We start from the raw sequence: 10128 nt of genomic DNA on the forward strand, positions 1-10128 counted from the left end.
CCTTCCCCGATCACCACGAGTTTTCAAAGATAATGGCCAATGGCTCTGCAATCACATCAGCCACCTCCCTCAGCCCCCTCGGATGCATTGTTTCCTGCCCCATGGACTTGTGTATATCCAGCTTTTCTAAATAGTCCCTAACCTGTTCGTTCACCACTGAGAGCTTCTCACCTCCTCCCGATACTGTGTTGCCTAGGACAGCAGTGTGGGAGCTGACCTTGTCCGTGAAGACCGAGGCAAAAAAAGCATTGAGTACTTCAGCCTTTTCCACATCATCTGTCACTAGGTTGCCTCTCCCATTCAGTAAGGGTCCCACACTTTCCCTGACCGTCTTGTTGCTAACATACCTTTAGAAACCCTTCTTGTAGCCCTTCACATCCTTTGCTAGCTGCAACTCCAATTGTGCTTTGGCCTTCCTGATTACACCCCTACATGCTCGAGCAATATTTTTATACTCCTCCCTAGTCATCAGGGCTGGCTCCAGGCACCAGCCGAGCAAGCTGGTGCTTGGGGCGGCAGATTGTATGAGGCAGCATTCCGCCCAATCCTAGGGCGGCACAGCCGCTTTTTTGTTTGTTTGGTTGGTTTTTTTGATTGTTTTTTGTTCCGCTCCGGCTGCCCTGTAGGGGGTGGCGGCGTGGAGGACGGGAGCGCCCTGCAGCAAGCCTGGCAGGGCAGTCCGTGTCCTTCCCTCACAGCCGACCAGAGTGGTGTGGAGCCCTCCCGGCAGGGGGCCCGGCAGGAGGGGCTGCGTGGCAGCGCCCCGCTGAAGCCCTGGCCGCCCCCCTTCTCTCTCTCCCCCCGCTCCCTTCCCCTCCCCCCGCTAGCTGGGGCACATCTGAAGCGCAGGGAGTCCCCCTGCACCCTGGCTCCGGCCGCGCAGGTTTTTTTGTTTTTTGTTTTTGTTTGGGGCGGCCAAAAAGCCAGAGCCGGCCCTGCTAGTCATCTGTCCAAGTTTCCACTTCTTGTAAGCTTCCTTTTTGTGGTTATGCTCACCAAAGATTTGTCTGTAAAGCCAAGCTGTTCGCCTGCCATATTTGCTATTCTTTCTGCACATTGGGATGGTTTGTTCCTGTGCTCTCAACAAGGCTTCTTTAAAATACAGCCAGCTCTCCTGGACTCCTTTCCCCCTCATATTAGCCTCCCAGGGTATCCTGCCCACCAGTTCCCTGATGGAGTCAAAGTCTGCTTTTCTGATATCCAGGGTCCATGTTCTGCTGCTTTCCTTTCTTCCTTTTGTCAGGATCCTGAACCATACCATCTCATGGTCACTGCTGCCCAGGTTGCCACCCACCTTGTTTGCATGGGCACACCCATCCTGCCCAGGTGCCCAGCATGAGGGGACTGCTTTGTCCAAATGATCACTTTTAGCTGGTGTTGGATCAGAAGTCATGTTGTTACTGGGGGCAAGGGCACTAAAGGGTTGTTATCCTTGTTGTGTGAATCAAGAGCAGCAGAACTGTGCTTGGCATGCGCTGATTGAAGGGGTTCACCCTCAACTAAACTGCACTCACTGGGCAGGGGATGGGGTACCAAAGGCCAGTGGAATTGAGAGGGTGGGGACAGGCATTGTGTGCTCGCTCGCTTAATCTAAGGGTATTTGGCCTGTTCTATCTTCAGTGGGTAATAACAGAGCTGATTAAGACTCAAATGAGAGTCTTGTTACACACCACTAGATTTAAAATCACTGAGAACCAGGCCTAAGCATTAGGCCTGCTTTGGGACAATGTCTCTGATGCAAGTCTGACCTTCCCAGTCTGAACTAGCAGTGAGGTTTTCCCACTGCGAGCTGAAATCATTGACAGCTGTGTTAAGTAGTGGGACCTCAAGACATCCCAGAGCAGAGCAGCGAGCGGCTGGCTGGTGGAATGGCGAGCAGCTGGAGGAGCGGAGAGCGGCCGGCAGAGTGAAGCAAGCACGGTGCCCTCCCCACCCCCGCCAGGGTGGGAGGTGAGCACACACCAATGCACCTCTGAACTAGGGGTCTTCCCTGACCAAGGACAACAACTGTGAATGGGTGCAGTAGAGGGAGAAAGGAAGATCATGTTAAAGGAACTTTTGGTTGCCGGACTTAAGAACCTGAGGCAAAAGGACACTGCCCAATGTACTCTGGGGTGGATGTTTTGCTCATGGTTTTATGTTTATGAATCCTGCTTGTGGCGTTTTCCCAAATTAATGCCGGGTGACTTCCCTCCTGTCATTAAAAGTTTATTTTCTACACTCGGACTCTCAGCCTGAGAGAGGGGATGCAGTGCCTCTCAGAGGCACCCAGGGGTGGTGTGTAATTGCCCCAGGTCACTGGGTGGGGGCTCGAGCTGGTTCTGTGTTGTATTATTGAAAAAGAACCCCTAGCTATTGAACCCGGGCCTGGTTGCTGCCGGCTCCACCTGGCAGAAGAGTTACATGGGGATGGCACAAAGGTGAGTTTCTGAAGTGTTCTGGAACAAGTAATGATTATTCCTACCTCTTCCATCACAGGCAGCTGAGCATTGAGGGCTACATTTCTACAGTCTCCATGCACGGGAAGCTGTATGTTAAGGGCATGGGAGAGGGCTCCTGAGGGATAACACTACTTTTGTTTATTTGACTCCTTACTTTATATTTTTTAAAGAACAGCTGCATGCCAGCCCTTGAGTAAACTCCTACACGTTGCCAGTTGCATTAGGGAGGTGGTATCGGAGAAGGTGGCTATTTCAGAAGCCATTTGCAGCAATGGTCAGTGTTGTATATTGAGTCATTGATTTCTTTAGTCATTTCTGGTAAAAGTAAATAATTCAATTACTAAGGAAATAGTAGCTGAAATTATTAAACGTTTAAATATTAGACCATACTGTGATTTATCCATCTTACTATACATTCTTTCTAGGCTAATTTTAAGTAATTATAACCTATAGATCAGCGTTTCTCAAACTGGGATCTGTGGACCCCTGGGGGTCCACGAGGGTACTCCAGGGGGTTCATGGGCCCTGCTGATCAACTCCTCCCCCCCCTTCCCTCAACTTCTCCCCCTTCCTCCCAGTACCTCCGGCGTTCAGGAGGCACTGGGAGGGAGGGGGAGGAGCGGGTACGGGTCACTCGGGGGAGGGGGCGGAAAGAGGCGGGGAAGAGGAGGGGCAGGGGTGGAGCGAGGGTGGGGGTGGGGCCTTGGGGGAAGGGGTGAAATGGGGGTGGGGCCTGGAACTGAGCAGCTGAGCAGGGGCCTTGGGGGTCCGTGAAAAATTTTAAATCATAATGGGGGAGCTTGGGTTGCTAAAATTTGAGAACTGCTGCTATAGATTCAAAGTGGGGATGGGGTTTCAAAGGCACAAATGGATAATGAAAATCTCACCCCCAGATGTTGAGGCCAGAAGGGGCCATTTCAGTCCTCCAGTCTGAGCTCCTGCATAACCCAGGCCAGAGACCGTGACCCAGGGACTGCAGCATTAGGAACTCATTTTTCCCTACTATGGAAGTGACACTGTGAGGTCTGGTGACTTGTAAAGACATCCAGCTCTGATGTAAAGACTCCAGGTGATGAAGGATCCACCACCCTGGGAACCGTGGGCTATTGACTAGCTCCCATCCCTATTAAAATGCGTCATATTTCCTTTTTGAATTGTTCTAACAGCGCCTTCCAGCCCTTGGCTCCTGTTACGTGTGTGCCTGCTAGTGTCCCTAGTGTCACAGTGGATGGATGGGGCAGATATCTCCTCCATGGGGGCTCTGGTTTCTTCTCTTGGAGCTAGAGCTAGGGTAGATACAAATATTTCTTCTGGTTCCTCTTCTCAACTCAGATAACAATTTTTGCAGCCTTTAAATAAAATTGCTGAGACCACAGGAGGTGCAGGAGGAAATGAGCTCCCAGCAGGCTGCTTCTGTTCAGCTTTGTTGCTCTTGATGCAGAAGAGGCTGAGGGATATTCTGTGCAGTGGATTCCAAGGGGCAGGACAAGCCATGGTCTGGCTGGGTTGCTGCGTATCTGGTGTATTTATCATTTTGTTAGTGCCCTGGAATCTACACCAGGGTTTGTCTGTCTTGTGTACATAGGCGCCGACTCCGTGGGTGCTCTGGGGCTGGAGCACCCACGGGAAAAATTGGTGGGTGCTCTGCATCCACTAGCAGCTCCCCGCCCCAGCTCACCTCCGCCTCTGCCTCCTCCCCTGAGCGTGCCGCATGCCCTCTTTTCCCCCCTAGCTCCCAGCGATTGCGCTGCAAAACAGCTGTTTCGTGCGGCAAGCACTGGGAGGGAGGGGGAAGAAGGGGGAACGCGGTGCACTCAGGGAAGAGGCGGGGCCGGGGTGGGCATTTGGGGAGGGGGTCCAATAGGGGCAGGGAGGGGGCGGAGTTTGGGTGGGGACTTTGGGGAAGGCGTTGGAATGGGGACGGGGCAGGGGTGGGGAAAGGGTGGGGTCAGGGCAGGACCGAGGGCAGGGCAGCACGAGCACCCACCAACACCGGGGAAAGTTGGCACCTATGCTTGTGTAGTTTGTCTGGTCTTTCTTAGCTAATTGATTTCCTAAGTAACTTCTATAATAGTTATTCAATCACTACACAATAGATTCATAGATTATTGTGATCATCTAGTCCTGTATAACACCAGCCATCGGACTTGCCTAAATTAAGTCCTGTTTGAACTAGAGTGTATGGTTTAGAACAGTGGTTCTCAACCTATTTATCACTGTGGGCCACATATGCAGCCCACAAAGTGTTAGAACCACAGTGCCCCCCAGCTAACCCCCCCCCACACACAAACCCCTATGCTCAGTGCCCCCCACCCAGAGAATGGGGCCAGGAGTGGAGAGCTGGGCGTGGGGAAGGGGGCTGGGACACCGACCCCGGACACTGCTGCGTGGGGCCAGGCGGCAGCTGGGCCGCAGCTGTGTGCTAATTGGGCCACATACAACCCGCAGGTTGAGAGCCACTGGTTTAGAAAAACGTCCAATCTTTGTTTTAAAATTGTCAGTGATGGAGAATCCACAACCCTTGGTACATTGTTCCAAAGCTTACTTGCCATCACTGTTAAAAATTTGCACCTTATTTTGAGACTGAATATGTCTAGCTTCAAATTCCAGCCATTGGATCTTATTATAATTTGTCTGCTAGATTTAAGAGTCCTGTTCCCCTTATAGGCACTTGCAGACCGTGATCAAGTCATCCATTAAACTAAGTAGCTTGAGCTTCTTGACTCTAAAACACTATTCGACATGTTTACTAATCCTTTATTCATTCTCCTGGCTCTTCTCTGAACCCTCTCCAATTTATCAATGTTCTTCTCGAATCATGGACACCAAAACTGGCCACTGTATTCTAGCAGCAGCCACACCAGTGCCAAATACAAAGGTAAAATAACCTCTCTGCACCTACTTGAGATCCCCTTGTTCATACATCCCAGGACCGCATCAGCCCTTTTGGCCACAGCATTGCACTGGGACCTTGTGTTCAGCAGATAATCCACCATGAGTCTTTTTCAGAGTTGCTGCTTCCCAGGATAGAATCCCCCATCTTGTAAGAACAGCCTGCAGTCTTTGTTCTCAGATGTGTAACTTTAACTTTGGTCACATTAAAACAAATGTTGTCTGCTTGCAACCAGAATAACAAGTGATCCAGGTCGCTCTGTACCAGTGATGTGCCCTCTTCATGGTTTACCCCTCTACCAATCTTTGTGTCATCTACAACAATGGTTCTCAACCAGGGGTCCAAGGGCCCTTGGGGGGCCACAAGCAGGTTTCAGGGCCAGGATTAGACTTGCTGGGGCCCAGGGCTGAAAGCTGAAGCCGCACCATGCGGGGTTGAAGCTCGGGGCTCTGAGCCCTGCCACCTGGGGCTGAAGCTGAAACCTGAGCAACTTAGCTTTGCGGGGACCCTCTGTGGCATGAGGCCGCAGGCAATTGCCCTGCTTGCTACCCCTAATGCAAGTCCTGGCTTTTATATACAAAAAAATAATTGTGGCACAGATGGGCCATGGAGTTTTTATAGCATGTTGGGGGTCCTCAGAAAGAAAAAGGTTGAGAACCCCTGATCTACAACCTTTATCAGTGAGCAGTCTGTTTTCTCCCAGGTCATTAATAAAAATGTTAAATAGTGTAGTGCCAAGAACCCGTCCACCTGGGACCCCATTTGAAACACACTTATTCCATGATGTGAGTCCCCTTTTGCAATTACATTTTGCGATCTGTCAATTAGCCAGTTTTTAATCCATCTAATATGTGCCATGTTAATTTTATATCGGTCTAGTTTTTTAATCAAAATGTTGCGCAGGACCAAGTCCAACGCCTTACAGAAGTGGAAGTAAATCACATCAACGCTGTGACTTTAGTACTCTGTCATTTATGTGCTTGGTATTTAATTTCGAGCAACTACAGTGAGTTGCTACAAAACCTGTCAGACAATTCCCTGACTGTGCCTGAGCAACACCATGACTGATGGTGTGAATGGAGTACGGCTGGTGCCCGAGGCTCCCTGCTGTATTCTCCCCCTGGCCCACACCTGTCTTTATGGCGATCTTCTGGAGGTGACTGTCTGTTAGTCAAGGATACGGGGTGGGGGGTGGCGATCTAAGGAGCAGATCCACTAAGGAAAGGTAAAAGGGGCATGAGGTACATGGGCTGGAGCCAGGAGTGGTGGAAACTCCCTAAAAGTGGGGGGGCCACTGGCGCCCAAACCATGGCCTTGCCCTCACACCGCCCATTCCCCCTGAGTCCCTGCCCTCGCACCGCCCATTCCCCCTGAGTCCCCGCCCTCGAACCGCCAATTCCCCCTGAAGCCCCGCCCCCGCTCACCCTTCTCTGCCCACACCCCCTGTCGCTTGCCCTTACGGGAGGGGAAAAGTGATGGGGCCATGGCCCCCTGGCGCTCCCTATTCCGGCGCCCCGGCTGGATCATTCAGCCAGGGTGCCTGTTTTTCCGAGGCACTGAGTCAGGAGGAGGTTACACGCCTGTTTCTTTGGCTGTATTTGCAGCTGGGGTGGGCTTGTCTGGCCTTCTCCCCTGAGGCTCTTTCCACGCCTCCTAACTCCTGCTGTCGCAGCACAGACACCATTCCTCCTGGGCCCCTACCTGCATCTCTAATGGCTCTGAGCTGCCTCCACGTGCTCTGGGCTCCTGAAGATCACCCTGCCCATCAGGGGCACTGGAACGGGGGGGAGGGGAGCCAGAGGGCCATGGCCCCCCCACTTTTTACCAGCTGAAAGGGTGAGCGATGGGGGGAGGGGACGAAGAGGAGTGAACGAAGGGCGGGGCCTTGGGAGGAAGAGGCGGTGTGCGGGAATCGGGGCCTCGAGGAGAAGGGGCAGTGCGGGGATGGAGCCTCGGGGGGAATCGGGGCCTCGGGGGGAAGAGGCGGTGCGGGGTTGGGGCCTCGGGGGGAATCGGGGCCTCGGGGAGAAGGGGCGGTGCGGGGATGGGGCCTCGGGGGGAATCGGGGCCTCGGGGAGAAGGGGCGGTGCGGGGATGGGGCCTCGGGGGGAATCGGGGCCTCGGGGAGAAGGGGTGGTGCGGGGATGGGGCCTCGGGGGGAATCGGGGCCTCGGGGAGCAGGGGCGGTGCGGGGATGGGGCCTCGGGGGGAATCGGAGCCTCGGGGAGAAGGGGTGGTGCGGGGATGGGGCCTCGGGGGGAATCGGGGCCTCGGGGAGAAGGGGTGGTGCGGGGATGGGGCCTCGGGGGGAATCGGGGCCTCGGGGAGAAGGGGCAGTGCGGGGATGGGGCCTCGGGGGGAATCGGGGCCTCGGGGAGAAGGGGTGGTGCGGGGATGGGGCCTCGGGGGGAATCGGGGCCTCGGGGAGCAGGGGCGGTGCGGGGATGGGGCCTCGGGGGGAATCGGAGCCTCGGGGAGAAGGGGCAGTGCGGGGATGGGGCCTCGGGGGGAATCGGGGCCTCGGGGAGAAGGGGCGGTGCGGGGATGGGGCCTTGGGGGAAGAGGTAGTGTGACCAGATAGCAAGTGTAAGAAATTGGGACGGGGAGGGGGGTAATAGGTGCCTATATAAGAAAAAGCCCCCAAAATCTGGACTATCCCTATAAAATTGGGACATCTGGTCACCCTAAGGAGAGGCGATGTGGGGATGAGGCCGCGGGGGAAAGAGGCGGTGTGGGGATGGGGCCTCGGAGGGAATCAGGGGCTTGGGGAAAATGGGCGGTGCGGGGATGGGGCCTCAGGGGAAGAGGCGGTGTGAGGACAGGGCCTCAGGGGGAATCGGGGCCTCAGGGGAAGAGGCGGTGCGAGCGTGGAGCCTCGGAGGGAATCTGGGAGAAGGGGCGGTGCGAGCGTGGGGCCTCGGAGGGAATCGGGGCCTTGGGGAGAAGGGGCGGTGTGGAGGTGGGGTCGTGGTGGTGGTGGTGCTGTGTGGGGCAGCGGGGGGCAGGGCCATGGTTTGGGCATCTGTGGTGCCCCCTACTTTCAGGGCACTTCCCCTGCTCCTGCTGCCCATGCTTCATGCTGAATGGAGACAACTCTGCCCCTCGCCACCAGGGCGTCTGAGCCACAGTCATCAATGGGTTTTAGGCTTGGTCTGCGCTACCAACTAATTTTGGTATCACTACATCGCTCAGAGGTGTAACCCCTGGTGTAGACAGCGCTGTGTCGGCGGAGGGGCTTCTCCCATCAATAGCGACCGCCTCTTGGGGAGGTGGAGTACCAACGCCAACAGGGGAACTTCTCCCATCGGCGTAGGTAGCGTCTTCTCTGCTTCTCTTCACTGCTACAGTGCTGTAAGTGTAGACAAACCCTTAGTCTCAGGCCCTGCGGGCAGGGAAGGGCCATCCCTGTTGTACAGATGAGAGCTGAGGCACAGGAGGGGCTAGGGGATTGGCTCAAGGTTATAACACAAAGCCAGTGGCAGAGCTGGGAAGAGAAGCTCAGGCTCCTGCACCCCTGTTCAGAACGCTCTCTACTTGCCCAGCCCTATGTGCCAAGGGCAGGGAAAGGTGATGGGAGCTGGGCTGAGCAGACTGGCGCTGTGGGGGGATTGTTCTGGGGGGCACTGATCATTTGCAGGGTGGGGGATGGGAAAGCATTAGGGGCTGCTGCGCCTCATCCTCCCTTCCCACTGCCCTCCCAGTACTCAGCTGCCTTCATCTCCCCTTCCTCTCTGTTCCGTCACCTGATTGGACAAGGCTGGGGCTGTTGCCCTTAGTAACCGGAGAAGAGTATATAAAAGATTTATGGATTCCAAGGCCAGAAAGGACCAGGGTGATCATCTAGTCTGACCTCCTGGATAACCCAGGCCAGAGACCTGTCCCCAGATGATTCCTAGAGCAGAGCTGTTAGGGAAACATCTCAGCTTGGTCTAAAAACTGTCAGTGATGGAAACTCCATCACGACCCCTGGTGAATTGTTCCAGTGGTTAATTACAGTCATTCAAAGGGTCAATCCGAGCTCCATGGCCCCCGGCCCAGCTGGACAGGGAGGCTGGGCAGGCAGTGATGGCTCCCGGGCAGCAGGGAGAGTAGTTCGGAGCAGGAGCTGGGACTGGGAGCTCCCCTCTCCTGGGGGCTGTGTGGGGCCATGGCTGCGGAGCCATGACAGCATCGTCCTGATGGGACCAAGAGAAAGAGAATGGGGACAAAGGGGTGACAGGGTCTGAAGGGAGCCCGTGTGCCCACGCGGGCCCAGAGCCTGCCACAGAAAAGGTGTGTATGTGTGTGTGTTGTGTGTGTGTGCGCAAGCATGCAGTGAGAGGGCTGCGTGTGTGTGTGCGCACCCATGCGTGGCTCTAATGGGGTACTGCCCTCACACCCTCCCCAGCCTGTAGCCAGGCAGGGAGGAGGTCTCAGCCCCATCCATTGCCCTGGGACGCTCGCTGGGGTGGGGGGGGGTGTCTCTCCTTCTGATGGTGTTAGAGGACACTTCCCATAAATGATTCAGTCCATTTGACTCCTTTAATGGATCTGCTCTGTACATGCCACTCGCTGTGGCCAGCCCGGTACCCCCTGTGCGACACACACGATCTACAGACTGATACCTCTCTCCTGGGAACAGTGCCACTCGGCTCTTACACCACCCTCCACAGACGAAGGGCGCATCACCAGCCGCAGTCTACAGAGGCAGAAACTGAGGCACAGCTTGGGAAAGGGAGTTGCCCAAGGTCACACAGGGACACATCAGTAGCAGAGATGGAAACAGAACCCAGGAGTCCGGGTTCCCTGCCTGCC

This window comes from Emys orbicularis, chromosome 20 (genome assembly GCF_028017835.1).
Source record: "Emys orbicularis isolate rEmyOrb1 chromosome 20, rEmyOrb1.hap1, whole genome shotgun sequence".
NCBI lineage: Eukaryota > Metazoa > Chordata > Testudines > Emydidae > Emys > Emys orbicularis.